The following is a 20373-nucleotide window of genomic DNA, read 5'->3' on the forward strand; positions in this document are numbered from 1 at the left end:
CGGGAGCCGTGAAGTTTATTGACTTTAAGACATGAGTCATTTGTGTTACTTAAGGTTCAGTTTACTTGCTAGGTCACTTACCTACAGCGAACGTGCGTATATATTGGCGATGTGCACGGCATTAAAGTAGTGTTGCGCGTATATGCGTATAAACATAAAATCGCAAACTTTGGATGGCTATAACTTCCAAAATAATGATTTGCGAGAATTTTGGAATTAGACTTTTGTATTCAGTGTCGTGAAACACACATTTTGGTAAAAAAAAAATCGAAAAATTCGCGTGGGAACCAAACTGCATTTGTTCCTTCCTAATGAAGTAAATCATGACATTAGCGTTGAAGAAGATAAAGGTAAATAACCTACCTAAGTTACAATATATATTATATGTTTAAAAAAACTAATTTATGTGAATTATTGTTATGCTTTAATTGATATTTGGACATTTGACACCTAACACTTTTATTGATACTTGCGATACTGAATATTCCACACTGATCAATAAAAACATTGAAATAAAATATTTAATTTGTCTTAAATGTATTTTATTTATTTTTATGGACAGAACCTGGTCAGTAGAATCTACCAAGTTTCTTATAACATTGCGTGTCTCGTACAGTACTCAATTTTTATCAGAAAAAAAAAAAGGTAAAAAATCTAAACTCTGGGAGCTAATTTCAAATTAAATGACTGAAAAGTGCTATTCGTTTCGCCTAAAACTTGTGATGAGAAATGGTGTAGACTAAAGCACTCAACATAGAAAATATTATGATTTATCAAAAAAATCAGGCTACAATGCAAATAAATATTAGTATTATAAGTTAATGGATGAAGCAATCATACCTTTAGGAAAAAAACAGTCCATATCTCCTCCAAAAGGTAAATTTATAATAACTCCTATTATTTTGACTTATTTTTGTGAGTAGTCCTGTACAGTGTACACTATTGAAACCAGGAAGTTTTACTAGTTACTAGTTATTTTGTTTCAATTTAATAATATTATTTGTAGGCTCTTGAAACTGTTTAAGTATGTGATTATATTTTAAATACACAACGGCATTTTAAAATGCAATGTTTTCGGCAAAATTGTATTCAACGTATTTGTATTACTTATAGTAAAATATATTACTTTTAAAACAATAATATCAATAAATATACCTACTTAATATAGGCTGACAGAGTCATATTTTGTATGTAATGATTTATCACTGAATTCATATAATATAATATATCCTTTACAGTGATCCACTCGACAACCTCTGTACGGCAGAGCGGTACCCACTTACCCACTTTTTTTTTTTAAATCAATCTAATGCGACAAGTTTTTAATATTTTGGTAGGATACTAGGACAAACTGTGTTTTGTTCTTTAATCGGCCTTTAAGATAACTTCATTATATTATATCTTATTAAATATTCTATATGGTTTACATTGACAATTCCCTGAAATAAAAACGCTTGTCAAGTCAGAGATCTGCATGTAAATTTTCTAGATTTTTAATTTCTTTATAAAGTTTATAAATATTTCAAAAAAGGTTAAACTTGTATTGGGTAGACGCATACCATATATGAAATAAGAAAAGTAATGGAAGACCACACTACATTAGTAGCCAATTAGTACTACCTAGTTACAATAAGTAAAAACTAGTTCAACCAAAATATTTAACTGTAATAGTCTACCTTTACCGAATTTAGCAAAAATCAGCACATAACAATCTTAGATGGTACCGAATTTAGTTAACATTAGCACTTAATGCAATGTTAAGTGGGTAAATAAAATAAAATATATATTTTTATTCATAATTTTGTATATTCCTGTACTTCTATATTATGAACTATCGACCAATATTTAAGAAATGTGTTTTATCCTTTCCAAGTATAAAACTTTGTAGTGAATTAACAATTGATATTGGATCTCTCTCATTAATATTTTATATTAAAGCTAGCTTAAATACCCTCCTACTCACTACTACTGAGTTATATTTTTATAATTTTCCTACTCAACACAAATTCTTGAAGTTTTAAACATTCAGACTTTTTTTATTTCAATTACCATACTTACTTGATAAAAATCAAGAAAGTAAAAGTAATATTTCGTTATAAAAATTATTTTAATTAATTCATATAATATAAGAGGAATGGAAAAATTTAGATTGGAAAGCAATATTATGTTAAATGTATTTAAATGCATTTTTTTTATTTATAAAAACTTATAAAAATCTGGATCAATACTGATGGAACTTATTTACAGTTGTAAAACATATTCCTATCTAATTTTGGCATCACACTTCTCTTCTCTCAAGGTGCTAATATGGCAATATCTCGGCCATAAACAGCTCCGATAACATTTGGAAAAGAAGTTTGCCATAATGCATTGAATGTTTCCACATTCAATATGTGCAACATATTAAACATATGACGTAACATTTCCAATGTTTTGGCCACTTGGTCATTGTATAAAATCTCTATTAAGGGAGTTCATTTGTTGCAAACAATTTATAATAACATCATGACTGGTGCTATCAGATAGATTAAATTGATTTGCTATTTTTCTAAAAGTAAATAATTTAACTTCTTACTTTATTAATTTAATATTTTTAGATGTTTTAATGTAAACTAACCAATGTGTTTCACAGTCAGTCATATACCATAAAAACACAAATATTTTTTTTTCAATGGAACATTTGAATTTTGAATTTGACAATAATAGAGGACCAAAATTGAATATTTAAATCTAAAAAAAACAACACATTATAAGTACCTAGCAAAACTTATCAAATAAAAATATAAATTAATTAAATAGGCATTAGTTATATGTGTATAACCTCAATACTCTCTCTTGTAAAATAAAAATAAATTTTGAAGTCTTTGTCTGTCATGTTGAGTACAGTTAATTCGGTAAAGTCTTTTATTTTACTTCTAACTTGTCTCTCAAATCTAATAAACACATTCATTTCATCATCGTCATCGTCTTCTCTATTTATAGTAAATTTTAAGTACACATATAAAAAACTTATCACTAATTTCTCATCAAAAATCATCTAACTTAAGGAGGTCTACTTTCATAAAGCATCCCAATTTTTTTTTAGTACAAGGTTATTCAAAATGATTCATCCGATTTAAAGTGCTTACATTATTTTATTTTTTAGGTTTAGAACAATATGTTATACATTAAATAAAAGAAAAATATGTCAAGTTTAATTAACTGTATCTATAAATGTTCCATGTGAACTGCTTTGGTTACACTACATACAAAACTCTCTAATTCGTTCTACGTTATCATCGGATGCACTAGGTCAGCCTGTGCTTTTTTCTTTGCGCACACACCCTAGCTGTTTCTTCAAACTGCTTATAGGTACATATCGACGTAAGCTCTCAGTAGTTGGTGCATCGAACCCGTAAAGACGGCGAAAATCTCGTTTCACAGTTATTATCGATTCACACTTTGAAAAATGCAACATACCAAATGTTTTGTTCTGTCCGGTCAACATATTTGCGGAAACTGACTTATCACCGTAAGCGATTATTTTAAAATAATGAATTAATGATATCATAAAACTTAGTAATACCCTCTTTTAATTGGTATATAGTTTGATAAGATACAATTTATTATTAACCATTTTATAGCCATTTTAAATCGGATGAATCATTTTGAATAACCCTGTATTATAGTATATACAGTATACATTTTATACAATGTGAAGAAATTCAGCGGTTCCATCTTAATCAAACAAGGAAAAATGGACATGAAGTCATTTAAATACGGCCGAGTGGTGCAAATACATATTATGGACACAAGGATAAAATTATATTAATATTTAATACAGCTCTTTTAATTTTACATTTATCTATGAACAAATATCTAACAGTATAAAAGTATGTATATATACAATATACATATACTAAACATAATAGTTTTATAACAATATTATGGATTGTCTGACGTTAATGAAATAGGTTGGGCACGAAGCCTTTTATTAATTTACTTATTTTACCATTATAATATATACCTATAGCAATAAAAATAAAACCAAAAATCACTCTGAAGCTGTTAATAGAAAACTAAGCATAGAGATTAATGAGGGTTAATCATTTAAGTTTGGGTCTTTCATAATGTGTCATTAAAAATTACAAGCAGGTTGAAGATATATGTGTATTATATGTAGTCAATTAGAAGCAAGAAATAGCACTAATGAAAAATGAAAAATAATGTGTTAATAAGAATTATGTTGATAAGAGGATTATAAACAAAGTAGATTTTGTCATTTTTGAGAGAGATATACCCAAATATTTCTGTACACTATAATTATTGAATTTTTATTTATTACATTTTTTACTAACTAGTAATGTAATAATTGAAAATTCATTAATTATACTGTACAGAAATATTTAATATATTTAATATTTAAATGTATGCTTATGAATTAAACTATTGTATATATATTGACATATTGTTATATTATTGTCATAGGTGTATGTAAAACTACAAAAATTGAATTTGTAAAACATGGACATTTTTCTCTCACGCTTAAACAGCCAATATCTAAATGACTCATGCCCTAAAAGCCACTTATAAACGGTCGTTTGCCATATCTATTTGTCCTAGAACACATCCTAATTCATATCTATCATGTAACTTACCTAGCTATGCAATGTAGTATGTTTCTCTACTATTTTCTGATATTTTTCAATTTTTGTTTTGAAAATAAATTTGAAAAACTTTAACTAAAGTTACTAGACCTAGGCCCCCACATCATACATTGGTATATTAATATTGATATTTATAATGTTAAAATAGTCAATATATTTAGAGTAAGGAATACTAAAATTCGACTCATAATGAACTTGGGGGACTTTTGATTCATGTCAACATTATCCATAGTATTGTATACTATTTTTAATTTTCTACTCAAAAGTAAAGATTTAAAGTACATATCAAATTATATAGTAGGTAATATGAGAGTAAACTCATTTTAAATTATCATAAAATTATTTTAAGTAACTTTAACATTTAAAATTGTTAATACAATGTGTACTTTTAAATAAAAATGACCATTAACTAATTTAAACATAAATAATGTTTTTGAATTAAAGTAAATAGGTTATACAAAATTGTTTGGATAGATAAAGAGAAAAAAACTTAAATATTAATAATGATCAAATAATTTTAATAAGAATAATAATTAAATTAACTTAACAATTTTAGGCACAAATAAAATAAATAGTAAATTAAACATTTAAATCACAGCGAATACAACATTGTTGAGCATTTTAGTTTTTAAACATATTTCTATTTAGTACCTATTCAAATGTTTAAAGTGCATTTAAAAATTAAAGTAAATAGGTATGAAGGTTATCTATAAAGGAAAAAATACAGTTAAAAATATAATAATAATAATAATAATAATAATAATATAATATAATAATAATAATAATAATAATAAAAATAATATTAATATAATAATAATGATAATAACAATCAGTTGATACTTATAACATATTAATTATTGAAAAATAATAATTGTTACCTACTTGTGAATACTAATTAAATTTACTTAATAAATATATAAAAAAAAATTTAGTTGATTTATATTAACGCCATAAAAAAAAATTTGACTTTATCTAACTTAACCTTATTATCTTATTTAGGTAGCATTTTTCTCTTTTATATTTTAATATTTCTTTAAGTGTTTTCTTTAGAATTCCTGGAGTGATTGATTTATGGACATAATATCAGAACTTACCATTTTAATGTTTGGCAAACCTTCCATGATGCTATTTATATCAGGCACCCAATCCTCGTTCAGCAAATCCATTATTTCTATTATCAACATTCGCATTATGTGGATATGAGATTTTCCTGTCACATCTTCGAATGCATCATTTTTAATGAATATAGGGAACAGTAAAATGTCAATAATGAAGGGCATTACGGTGCTCTTAAATGGTTTTTTATCGATTCTATCTTCTCGGAGATTCTGAAATTGATCCAAATATATTTATATAATTTTTAACTGAAAATGATTAGCAGAATTTTATTAAATAAGATTTTAATTACCATTAAAATAGCTAACAACGATACTGGCCGTTCTTTAATCTTTTTGGCCATACAACAGATTTTCAGTTGATCTTCTAATGAAATAGTCTTATTACTTTTTGATCTCGTGATAAATTTATGAATGTTTGTCGGATTTATATTTTCGATTTCGATAAGACTGAGAGAATTGAAAAACCAATCATATTCTTCCATTTGCTGGGAAATGAGCCACTGAAGAACGTTATTTTCCATACCCTCGGTAACGATTGTTTTGTGCGGTGTGCTGTTATAATCATATGATGTTTCAAAAAGTAAATCTAAAAAAAAAAATTAAAATTATTAGTGATTAAATTACTGTAAAATCATTTATTACCATATATTTTGTCACTCAAATCAATAAAATAAAAACAGAAAGCTGATTTAACATTTTTTGTATGAAGAGTTTATACAAATATAGTTAACAATATGACTGATCTGAGCCGGACAATATTTATAGAACGAAGGAGAATAGTCAGAAAAAGTTTTTATGACCGCCATAATGATAGAAAATTAATAATATATTATAGACAAGTATTGAGTTTTCCAATAAAGATTGGAGGTAATATAATATTAGGTATGTATGAAAAAAAGAAAACTGTGCCAAAATATGCAACTATATTCGATCGAACACACAAAACTCATTCGTATTATAATCGACTTCTTATATTTAGATAAAGGTAAATAAATGAATAAATTAAAGATAGAAAAAAGTTACAGAAAGTACCAAGTATAGGTATTTATGTAATATTATATATGCGATTGTATAGTGTATTTTATACTTACTATTAGTCTGAAACTGGTAATATAGGTTCAAAAGCATTATTTTATCGTTGATCGACGATTTGATCAAATCCTCGAATTTTATCGCTGGGCAGATGCACTTGATTTCGCCATTTGGCTTGATATCAACGATTTCCATCTTACTAAAATATTCCCACGCCTTTTTCATATTTTGTTGCGTAATGTCGTAATAGATACCTTTTTTTTCGATGTCATGTATGTATAACGGCATAAATTTGTCCGCTGACTGTTCGCTGCGGTTACTAGAAGAAGAATTGGATGCTGCCATGATCGAATTGGATGGCTTCAGATTGACACACTGATCGTTTGCTCGTGGGGCAATGGATGGCAGCGAATCGCTCTCACTTGCTTGTGTGGTGGTGGACGGCTTTGATGCGTTCTGCAAGGGTACGGTATTGGACGGTAGCAATGAGTTTTGCGATTGGGCTTCTAACACCGAACAGATATTTTGCATCGAGGCCTGCATCACGGAACCGATTTTTGTGGGCCAGACATTGTTCAACGGCTCGTTCTCGAACAGCGAGTTTTGCATAGACGATTGCGGCGTTATCGTACTGTACGTTTCCGAAACGGGCATCGTGTAGTGCGAGGACCGCGGGAACGTGTAATGCGAATAAGTTGGAGATGCGCTGTAATGAGCGGACCGCGAGTTCATGCGAACTGAAGAAGTCGTTAAATTGTATATTTCTGTAGATGGCCGAGATGTGTAGATTGACATTGAGGGCTTGGAGCTGCAAGATGGCGTGGAATATGGGAAACCATAAGATGGTGTGGAAGACTGAGATCTTATATGTGTAAAATTTTGAGACGTGTTGGAATTCGTGGAGGTCTGAGGTGAGTATTTTGATACAAAAGACACAGTGCTGTCAGTCGGAGTAAGATATCTTGAATTATAGGATGATGTGGAAGACTGAGACCTTATAGAAGATGTAGAAAATTGAGATGTATTGGACGTCCCAGAAGTTTGTGATGTGTGTGTCAGCGAGGAAAATAGGGAGGTGTAGATTGGCATGGAAGACTGGGTGGTGTAGGGTGGGCAGGAGTATGGCGGAATATAGGGTGGTGTGAGGTGCTTAGTCCTTTTATGATATTTAGAAGTTTGAGATGTATTGGGGATCGTGGAAAACTGAGGAGTGTAAGACAGTGAAGAAGAACTGGAATTGTAGAACAGTAAATTTGTTTGGGTTGAATAAATTGACATGGAAGACTGTGGGGTGTTAGTTGCTGTCGGATAAGATGTTGTAGAAAACTGAGACATTTTAGAAAATGTCGAAGTTTGAGAAGTGTTGGATAGTAATGGTGAGAGATACAGAGGGGGAGGACTGTGTAATGGAACAGTAGATTCAAGCTTAGAATGCAGCAGTGTTGGTACCTGAGGCTTATAAGACGCAGGAATGGTGACTGACGTTGGCATAGACGGGAACATCCAACTCGTGGGCACATACAATGACGAAGCTGGTAACGCGTTCTGCGCTGGAATTCTAAACTGCGTAGTTGTGTCATGCTGAACCGTTTCATTATTCAACGATGTAGTAAAGTTGCGCTGGGTCGTTTCACTCTTCAATGATGTGGTCGGTCTATTGTTCAACGGTCTGGTTATGTCACGGTTCAATGGAACGATTATATCAAGCGCGGTTGTGCCGTGCTTCATCCTAACGGATTTGTTGAAAGCGGCCATGCGATCCATTGAACTGCGATTCGATGATGAGTGGGCCATTGTGTGGTTCCGCTGTGGGAGCTTGTACTGTACCGATAAAGTGGTGCTCGATAAGAACTCTGGCTCGGAATTGGTGTGATAGAATTTGGCGATGTCAGAGTCGTCGGAATCGGTCGGCGAAGAAATGTGGATTTTCTCCAAATCGTTGATGTCCAAAGCAGCTGACCGATGCGGTGAACCGCAATTATCCATGACGATTAATGTTGTAGACGAATAGAACGGTCGGTATCGAAGACGAAATAACGAATGTTCAAGAACAGCACGTATCGGACTCGGAACGCATTATGCTGAGACGACTGCGCGTGGTTGCCGACCCGTCAGCGGTCGAGGTGGTCACCCCCACCACTATTTCGATTATCCCCCATCGGCGGGATTGTCCAAAATATGCCAGCAGTAGTTGAAATCCTGTTTGCCTGCGTCTTATTTCGACGGCGGGTTAGCTACAGTGGCGCTGCGGGTTTGATGGCTGGGTGTTGGAGGGCGGTGTGAGTTGTGATTTGTGGGATGGTACCTATAACATACACTTTAATAACTCGTGTAAAATATAATACAATAATGCATTATATCTATATAATAATATGTAGTACCTATAATATATGTGCCATGTTTGTAACGATTTAACGAAAGTGCAGGATATTATTATTATCTTATTTATATAATACAGAAACAAATTGTATTATTATACAATATATATGACATACGTATACATTTTTATGTATTTATTTTTTTTTGTTTTTTTAAAATTAATGTTCATTATTTCTAGTATAATAATATATTGTTGTAGTGTGGTTTTGATCGTCGATCATTATTAATTACCAATTTACCGTCTCTCCATACACGTTTTTATCATTTAAATATTAAATTTGATTAATAAATTATAAACAAAATTCCACATTTCTTGAAAATTATTCAACGCTGAATAACACCGTACGTACTATGAAAATAAATTTGTAACACATTAATATAAAATATAGAAGTTATAATTTGTTAACAATATTTTTTTTCACTATAATTATTGCTCAAAATTAAATACATATGTGCCATATTGTTCTAAACGGAAAACACATACACAATATTGTAATATTATAATGACAAAATATATAATATTGGCTATATATTATGTTAATCTAATTATTTTATAAAATTATCGATGGAAGTATAATTAAATACAGTAAGACATAACTAATCGAAACACAATTCTTATGATAATTAAAATAAACTCCGATCACAATACATTATTTTTAAGTCAATAAAATAAAAAGTAATTTAAAAACGTAATATTATTATTTTTAAATTTTAGAATGATGCGTGCAACTAATCACTATGGAATTGGAAATAGTAATTTACTTGTAAACGATATCTGGTGATGCGATAAGAATACTGAAAAAATATTATTTTACTATTTTAATTTTCTATAAATGTACTATAAAACCGAAATGGGTTATTTGTGAATTTGTTTTTCTAGGTGAAGAAATTTACATGTGGTAATAACCACACACTGACTGTCAATATATTTCGTTGTCATTGGTGGGAGGGCGAGATTGGGAATGACGCTGATTTTTTAACATGCACTAGTTGATTATTATAAATATGATTTATAGTTATACTTATACAAAATCTATTTATGACACAGACACAGGCACACACACATATGAATAGCCATAGTGCCAAGGCTATTGAGACAACACTTAAATAACTATAGGCATATTATTCCATTTTTATTAAACTGTGACATTTCAAACATGATATTTTGGATAATGTCGTGTTATAGAAGGTAGGTAAAGGTACTATAAAAATAATCCATTTTTTTTTAAAATAAAATAAGATCACTGCAGGCTATTTATCCGGGAAAACGATTCTATGAAATGTCAATTTTTTTTTTTAATCAAAGATTTTAGTATGTAGAAATACTCTGTTATGGACTAACACATATTGCAAACAGATTTATCGATTTATTTAACCGCAGTGGTCATATATCAATAGTTAGTATATAAATTACAGTATAATATAGTTTAAATTCAAACAAACTGTTATTCGTTGAAATCTATTCAATAAATGTTAGTTTAAAAAAAAGGTCAATTCCATTGAATGCCTATTTTATTAATATTAGGCATATACTATATACAATATGAACATGCAGACTTCGGGATCGTTTTTCCTGCAGCGAAACGTGTCTTCGGACACATTCGACATCTGCAACACTAGCCGTGGCGTCTTTATATACTTGAAATTCTGTCTCAACATGTGCGTGTATTATATTATTATTATCACTATTGTAATTATGTATCCTATATAATACATAATATCACAGTCTATCTATCGTATATAACATATTATTCTGTCTTCGTTTGATGTATTCAGCGCGTTATATACATTGCAGTTATCATCTATAGAGAATCATCGTGGGATTTTTAACTTCTGTGTGATATGATGTTTATATATATATATAATGTATTATGTATAAGATCTGTTTCTCACATATCCCCTCACAGTGGAAAATATATACACGGGGTGATTATTTATTGTACTGTGAAGCGGTCGACAACTTATCCGCACTGCGCGATGGACACCATTAATCAATAATTCTTTTCACATATTTTTTGTTCAATATGTACACTCAAATAAAGGACTTATATTAATAATAAACAACCCGTGTAATTTGACGATTTTTATCGTAAAATCGTGTTCACCCTCTCGAGTTTTAAATCAGTGGGATGCCACAGCGATAATAATATAATAATAATAATACTTATAGTAATATTATTATTATTATTATTATATTGCGATATGCGACCGTTGTAGGTGCTGCAAATAAAAGCGACTACCCTGAGGCGGCGCCATCGCCGTCGCCATCACCCGCTCATCCATAAAGCGAACATATCGTTCTGAGGCATGATGGCGTCGATCGCGTCTAGATCTAATGAAATCATTACAGGTCTTTTTTTAAGGTGCCTACCTTTATATTATTCTACGCTCAGAATATACCTAAACGCTCGCCGACGTTTCGTTAAAAACGAATTATTAATACATGGTCGACAGTCATGATGTTTCGGTCTGTGCGGGGCCACGTTATAAAGGCATCTGTATACACTATAATAATATATATTATACACTTGTATAATAAATTATGTACCAGGGCTATTCGACATCTCTACCCTACATGACCGCCCGTTGTTATTTAACGGCTTGGAAATGTAGAAATAGTCGAGAACACTTCTCTTCTTCTTCTTCTTCTTTTTTTTTTTTTTGAAGATACGAACAGTTTAAGTTTTTGTAAACTAAAACACTCATATATTTATATATATATACAAGGTTTACAATATTTGAGTTTAGTGTATAAACATACAAATTGTTTTTTTCCAATCATATTTTTAAAAACTATCCAAATATAGGCATGCGGTGTCATTTCGTATAAAATAAACATTATATTTAAGTATTTTATCATCGGTTAAAAAATATTATTTTAGATTTTGAGCTTGTAATTTAATATAATTGTATTTATTATCATACTGGTGCTTACTAATATAATATCGGTCTTTGTCAATAATAAGGCTAATCGTTTATTGATAATGATAACATTTAGATTGGGTTCAAATTTATCAATTATGGTCTATGAGGACCATTATCAATTTTTTATCTCAGTTTGTATCTATATCCTACACTTTATGATTAATTTAAGTACTTATGCCCAAGACATTATTATCCCTGAACCTAATTAATAATTATGTATTATTGAATGTGTACGAATATAGTAGGTATATAGGTATTATCAGCTACATACATACCTACATGTATGTTGAAAACTAATGAATTAAACACGATTATACATACCTATTTTAAATACAAACACATCCATCAAAAGTCATGGTTGCTCTCGGCGTTAAACGTTTTCGCACCAACTCTCCGACTGTTGACTACACCTTTTGCTGCCATTTAACAATCATTGGAAGTTTAAAACTTAATAGAAAATAAAGCATTTTTAACTAATCTACTTACAATCCAAATAAAATTTTTTAGTATTATTTAATATTGAAAAAATTACAAATTGTTGTTTCAATGTAGATATTTGTATTAACAATACAAAAAATTAGCTAACACACGAATTAAAATAATTTACTGCTAGTCAAATAAGCTACTTGTAAAATCTGTCAATAGACCTATACCTACGACAACATAAAGAACATCATTTAAAAGATTTAATGAATATTAAAGTCGTATTTATTATATATGCCTGCCTATTCTAAATGCATAATGAATAAAAACAATGTATACAAAAAACACGTTTAATAATTATTTAGTATGCTATGAGATCCATACCTTGTTGGCTTGTTTAACTAAAATTCACAGCTGTAGCTACCTATGTTTTATTATTTAAAATCTAGCTATAACTGGAATGCACGTGCACTATAATTTATTACTATCTATGGATATATGACTCATTTTTTTTAGAAAATGATTTGATTTTTATCCAAACTATATAATAGAATATTTAAAAACATGTAGGTACATGTTCATTAATTATTGAGATAAATAATATAACGCATATACAAACTGTTTAAGTATAACATATATAAAACTAAGGGATAATAGAAGGATAAATATATAAAACAACAACGAGTATGTAATGGTAATAATCAGTTGGTGGCAAAATATTTCAAAACAGAATATTTCGTTTATACTGAAGTCTGCAATTCATTATTATTATTGAGTGCAACGTTATCCCATTAATATTTTCCTCATAAAATGTTTAAAGTTTACCAAAATGTAGGTACATAGGTACCTATTGTTTGAACAAAATTTAAATTAACATTCATGTTATAAAATGTTCTTAATAGTAAATAAATAAAAAACTATATAACATATTATCTATGTAATAAATATCTACAATAAACAGTTTATAAAAGTAACATATTAGGCACCTACATATTTTTAAGGGAATACTTTTAATTTTACGATATTTTTATTGCATAGGTAGCATAGGTAAATACCTACATACATATTTGTTAGCACAACTGCAAATGTCTACATTAATAGAACATCGAAATTTAAGCTGTTTAGACATGTGATTATGGCTAATGACAACATGTCTAGCGTTTTTTAGGTATGGAATACTAGTGTTATCTTAATAGTTTAATATCCACCTGTATAAGTAGGTCATTGATAATTTGAAATTAATCGGTGTGTAAAGGTTGCCGGTTGCCACACCCTGCTGCAGTGGCGGTGGCGGTTACGGCAAAATGAAGCGGGACACAATTTTACCGCCACCGCTGCAGTGTGTGGCATCCTTTACGGCCAAATCTACTCCTACACGAATAACCTTTTTACCTGAATCATCATTAAATGTAAACTCCTACACTAATAACCTTTAAAAATTTTTACCTGAAAATCAAAGATATTGTAATCTCCTACATAGAAATTTTTATTTTAAACGTATGTGATTATTACTATTGTTTTATTATATTTTTCAAACAATTTTTGTTTTAGGATTAAATAATTATGACTATAGTCTTATTATCATTTTTATTATTTTTTTCAAACATATTTTGTTTTAGGATTAAATGATTATGACTATTATTTTATTAACACTTTTATTATATTTTAAAAATTTTGTTTTAAACGTAAATGATAATGATTATTGTTTTATTAACATTTTTATTATATTTTTCAAACCATTTTTATTTTATGTGTTAATATATTGCAAGACTGATATTTTTGTAGGAGTTAACACTATATTTTGTAGGAGTTAACACTATCTTTTGTAAGAGTTAACACTATCTTTTGTAGGAGTTTACCATTCCCCACCTTTACTGCCCGGTTGCTATAAACATACAGGGTAAATAATTAATAGCTAAAGGACAATAAACAAAATACACATTATGATGTGTGAAACATCGGTTGATTGAAATAAACATAATTTCTAAGTGAACTTGACCATCGTACCTTAGTAATATTAAATATATTGTATTTTATATTTACATAAATCTAATTGAATTATATAGTATTGGTTAATGTCACCCATGTAACTTAGGAGATTTTTTTTTTATAGATTACATTTTTATCAAGTTTTTAAAATATAATAAACATGATTAATTACAACGTACCTATTCTTTGAAGGCGAGAATGTATAGATAATTGACTATTAAGTTCACAATAGAAATTTGCGTAACTTTAAATGTTATCTGTGGACAATTTCTAACTTTGTAGTTTAAAATTGATTAGTATGTATGTTAAAATTGTTTTTTTGGATTTTGTATTATGTAATATAATTTTTAATATTACAGTAAGCTGTATATTCAGATTTGTAAAAATTAATGGCTTTACCTATAGCTGCTGAAGTTTCAGATAAAAAAAAATAAAAAAATGAATAATAAATAGCTAGGTAGGTAGTATAAAATAAATAAATTTAATACCTATATTTAAGAACCATAAGTTATAAGTAATATCATTTGTATCGTTATATTTAATATAAATACTATATAGGTTATGAAAATTGTTTTTAGGAAAAATATTTTTCAATGGAACATTAAGTTTAAAAGTGATCAAAGTATGAGGCACAGCCGCCTATCATAAGCGTGCAAAATATACCTACTATGAAGGCTTCAAAAATAAACTTAGGGGAAAAAAAGACATTTTTTATAATTCTATTCATTGAGATCACATTGCTATAAATTTGGTATTATTTAATGACACGTAACTACAATATAATATTTAAGTTTGATAATTTATATTTTTGCTCTTTATTTTCAAAAATATCCAAGAGTCACCAGAAAATAAAAATAAATAATAGTCGATGACTACTCTTATGACATGCCTGCGTGCACCTCGTTTTCGTATTATAGATACCTACCATCCGGTAACCACTTAACCTACCCGTTTAAACGATAATGGTCATACTGATTGCGTCCCGAATAAAATAAAACAATATTTCCCTTTCCATTTTTATGCAGACTTAGGACTGTCTGTAGTAATAGTTACTACAACATGTAGGTTAAAAATATTGGTTTTGCTTAATATATTAACAACACCACCGTTCTAAATTATTTTTTAAGTACTTGTGGAAGCGAAATCTGTACACAACAATCACAAATAAATCCCTTTGTTTTTCATTAAACATAATTTTAATTTCACTCGCCATAGTTATTAAAAGTTAAACACTTGGTTTAAAAAAGTGAAACGTGTGAATAAGGGAACCGTTTACACTGCACTGCGACAATAATTGTGTTTGTCTACAGAACGTAACTCACTATAAAATTATCAAAGTTTTAAAATAGTCGTTTTTATTAAATCTATAATAAATTGACAATAACCGATAATTTCGCTTTTTAAGATATTACAGGTAATAGGGACGCAATTCAGACGTGCTCAAGAAAAACCCGTGACGCAATTAGTATTTTACCTTTTTATGCCTTTTTATACGGGACGCAATTCGTAAAATTAAAATATGGACTTAAGGTAAACCATTGCCTATTAGGTACTTGCAGGTAACAAATCAGGTAAATGAAATAATTAACACCTTATATTATAAAATATATAAGTCCTTTACATTACACACGTAGGTACTATAATTTTTTTTTAGATTTTCATTTTAAGTTTCATATCTATTTACAATGTGCAGAACTTCTAAAACGACGAACTATGTATAACTGTATCTGGATCTCGTTGTACATGAGCCATATTTCTATACAAGCAAAACATATCTTCAATTATATTTCTGTACTGCTAATATGATTAGCAGTAAACTTACAAAGAAGACGTAGGTAATACAATAATAAAACCATACATAAGGTGGATTCTTGACCCTTTTTTTTATCAACTGTTGTAGTGTTGTATATAAATTTTAAGTACGCAATACATTCTCTTAAGATGTTTACGGACCAATTAGATATATACCTACTATGATATCATATAGTCATGAGTGTACTTAACAGTTATTTATGACGTCTGCGGTCTGCTGAGATCAGAATCAAAAACATTTACTTCGGATTAAAACTGGTTTATTATTTATTCAGATTTTGTGTATATTAATGGTCACTGATTTTACTTTCAAAATTAATTTTAATGACGAGTGCAGTAAAAATCTTTTAAACAGTAATAATAGTATGGTGCGGAAAGTTCCACTTGAATTCCTTATGACTTTTAGTTTCTCTATCGAATACTGTTTAAATTACCTAAATTAATAATTAATTATTAATTAATATTAGGTATATTTTGAATTATACCTTTATGACAATGGCGTGTTTGCCATTTGTCTTTCTCACATTCAATATAAATAGTTAACAGAGCAAAGAAATAAAATAGTTTTCTTATTCTTAATATATATATATATATATATTGGAAAGTAATTAAATGAATTTTGTACATATATATTATAGAAATTAAACAACACTACTTCAGGCGTCGATGCAAAACAGAAGGATCTGTATTCGATATCTTCAATCGGATGTATAATACATGTAAAATCAGTTTAATTATTGGCAAAAACTGGAAAAATCAACGATTTAAAAGTTAAAATGTACCTATTTTGTATACCAATTTAAAAACTATTAAAATGCTAAATTTAATTCACCTATAAAGAGCTCAAATGAGTCAAATGCTTTAAGCATTTTGATTGTATATAATTTGGTGTATCTTATACACTATAATATATAGAAAATGCTAATCCATTCAGTGAAAATTTCATTTATTTACGGTTAGGTTTTTAGAATTACCAATGCCAAAAGCCAAAACCGATTTTGCATTAAAATAACCGTTTTCCCTTGTTTTTGAACTTAAGTGGTCATTTTTAATATTGAACCTTTGAAAATACAACTATTTTATATTCACTTTCCACCAGAAACGATACTGAAGTTGAAAATCAATGGATTGTTTCGAATACTTATTGGTATTGTGTACACAGACATGAAAAAAAAATACACACCTGTAAAATCAGTAGGTACCGCACACAATTTAAAATTGCTAACAGCAACATTAAATTTCGTATAGATATCTATCCTACCTAGTAGGTACGAATTTAATATAAACCTAACCAATAGAAAATAAAATCCTAATAAATGCCTACAGCATCCGTAGTCTAGGTTGGTATAATATTAAAGTTATTAATTTTAATTATCTATAGTGCTTATAAACTATGAAGTCATATTATTAATTAATAATTAAAATGTGGTACTACAAATTGTAGAAAAAAAATTATTACTAGTTTATCTACACCTAATTGAATTACTAACATTATATAGGTAGTAATTATTATGATGTGAATACCTTTGTGACCAATATTAGGTTTTTTTTAACCATAAGTAGGTATTGTGTATTTTAACCCTGCGTAGGTCGCGCGGATTACTATAGTAATCCATCTAAAATTAATGGTTTTTTCGTATATTGAAAACCAATAGAATTATCTTATATTTTCAGTACCTTCGAATAAGTAATAACATGTTGCGTAATATAATTAATTTGTTTCCGAACACTGGTCGCAAAAGTTGTCGTTGTTATCGGAGTTCAACGTGTGTTGGATTATCAGTGTATGCCGCGCAGCTTTATATATTATGTATTATAGGTATATTATAATACATTAACAAAAATACTGTTGGGTAGCTATATTATTGGAATTCTATCTCTCGTCGTTGTCAAGATAAGTTTTAAAAAATGGTTATTTGATTTTGATGGCACATTCTTAAGTGCTCTGTCAAGATTAACATTATTGTATCTGTATTTAACAATTTATTATAATTCTCCTTACCATATTATTGTCCTTCGATGTTTTTTTGTTTACAGGGGGTCAATCACAAATGTAGGTACGCTGGAGATTGTGGAAACTAGCATGACAAGATGAATCGGATCGTTTTCTTAGAAGTTAAAAGTCGACCCGAAACCGCCCCATTTTAATTTATTTCAGTAAGAAATCCGATTCTCACGCTCACACACACAGACATACATACATACATATATATATATATATATACCTAATAAATGATAATACATACATAAGCCGTTGAAAACTCCTATAACCATAATATTATTTACAATACAAACGAATAAATAAATAATAACATAGCTGTAAACAATTTATTAACCCTGCATTTATACATAGGTATAAAAAAATATTTATGAATAACAAGTATAATTTATTACTATTACTATTATTATTATTATTCTTATAAATATGTTATGCACGTTTTACTAATCTATAAGTCATACCTATATGTCCTATATACAAGTATATGAAGAAAGAAAAGACGTATCATTCGGCTATTATAGGTGCCTACCTGAAGTTGTAATTAAATGTATATTTTTGTGATCGGAGGGTAGAAAATTAAATGTAAAATGCCCCAATCTACTCTCTATTTATGTGACGTATAATTGTATATAAAACGTTATCCCTCCTACTATAGGTACCATATATTGTTCATATTATAAGGTTTATTTATGACTCTAAAAATAATAAGTATCCATGAATTACGCTTAGAATTAATTTTCTAACTAAAATAATACGCATCGATTATGTTATTTGCATTCTTGTTACGTTTTCAATAACTTGAATTTACATACTTTTTGACCAATGTATTTTAAATACTTAAAAAATGCTTTTTATTTGTATAACAGAGATGTGTGTGATTGAGATTGCATGTTTAATATTTAAACTTGATTACAATATAGGTATAAATATATTAGAATAATATGCTATAGCAGGGCTAAAAAAAAACTAATAAAATAAAATATATCACACAATATAGGTACTACGTACCTATACACTTCAATATATTTGATGCCCCTACCTATATAAGGACATAAATATTTATGTACTATCTGCATTGAAAACCAAACAGGTATACGCAGGTAGGTAGACTAAAAGAGGTCATTTATACATTTATCGATAAAATCACATCTAACCGAAAAAAATGAGATGCACCCCTCTATAAATGATTATTTTCTTGTAATTTAAAAATGCTGAACAATAATCTTTTTTTTTTTGACCAAATATTTGAAAGCCAAATGAAACATTGTCCCACAAGCATACAATACACATTATATATGTGTAAATCCTATATACGCTTAAATATACCCTACAATGATGCACGCGGTGACCTTCATCTCCTATGCCCTATTATAAACGTTTGTGTGTGTGGTATGCGGTGGTGGGGAGAGGGTGAAACCCAATGACGACGAATACATGCGAACGATCCGTAGATTCCTGCATTTCGTATGGGATGTCTACCCTGGCGGTGTTGTCAAGTTGTTATGTGAAAATAGTTTTAACTGACAAACCGACCACGGTGAGAGGCAATATTAATATTGCAGATAATCCTGAGTTAGCTGTTAAATAAAACTATAATTAGTTCTAAATTTAATATTATACGTTATACATATAGACGTATAAACAGTTTAACAGTTATATTAGGTATATATTATCAAAATTATTAACTAATATGATATTTCTATGATATTGTTACAATTAGTCCAAATAATATATTATGATAAAATCAGTGAATTTATAGATCATTATTGTATATAAATTAGGTATTAAATATAAAGTATTTAAATCTATGTTCTTACTACTTAGTAGCTATATTATTATTGTATGTTATTAAAAACTTTACTTTGTGATTTGTGATTAAATATTGTTATATTTAATAAATATCTCTAGTTTAAAAATTAATAATTACACAATAAAAATATATACTTATTCTTAACCACTATTATTTATTAATATGTTATTGAAATCCATTGTTAAAGATTTTATACACGTCGAATTAGATTTCCATTTTGTTTATTTTTATAATTTGTGA

General features: G+C 28.8%; 1 long non-coding RNA gene across 1 annotated transcript; it reads left to right on the forward strand.

The window, feature by feature from the left end:
• The first annotated feature begins 305 nt into the window (after positions 1 to 305).
• Positions 306 to 19911, forward strand: LOC107161298 (uncharacterized). Its single transcript, XR_016189709.1, has 2 exons — positions 306 to 350; positions 18362 to 19911. It is a non-coding gene; the product is annotated as an uncharacterized LOC107161298 (long non-coding RNA).
• The last annotated feature ends 462 nt before the right edge of the window (positions 19912 to 20373 follow it).

Source organism: Diuraphis noxia, unplaced genomic scaffold (assembly GCF_037042655.1).
Source record: "Diuraphis noxia isolate RWA-SAM2 unplaced genomic scaffold, SU_Dnox_SAM2 contig0001, whole genome shotgun sequence".
Taxonomy (NCBI): Eukaryota; Metazoa; Arthropoda; class Insecta; order Hemiptera; family Aphididae; genus Diuraphis; species Diuraphis noxia.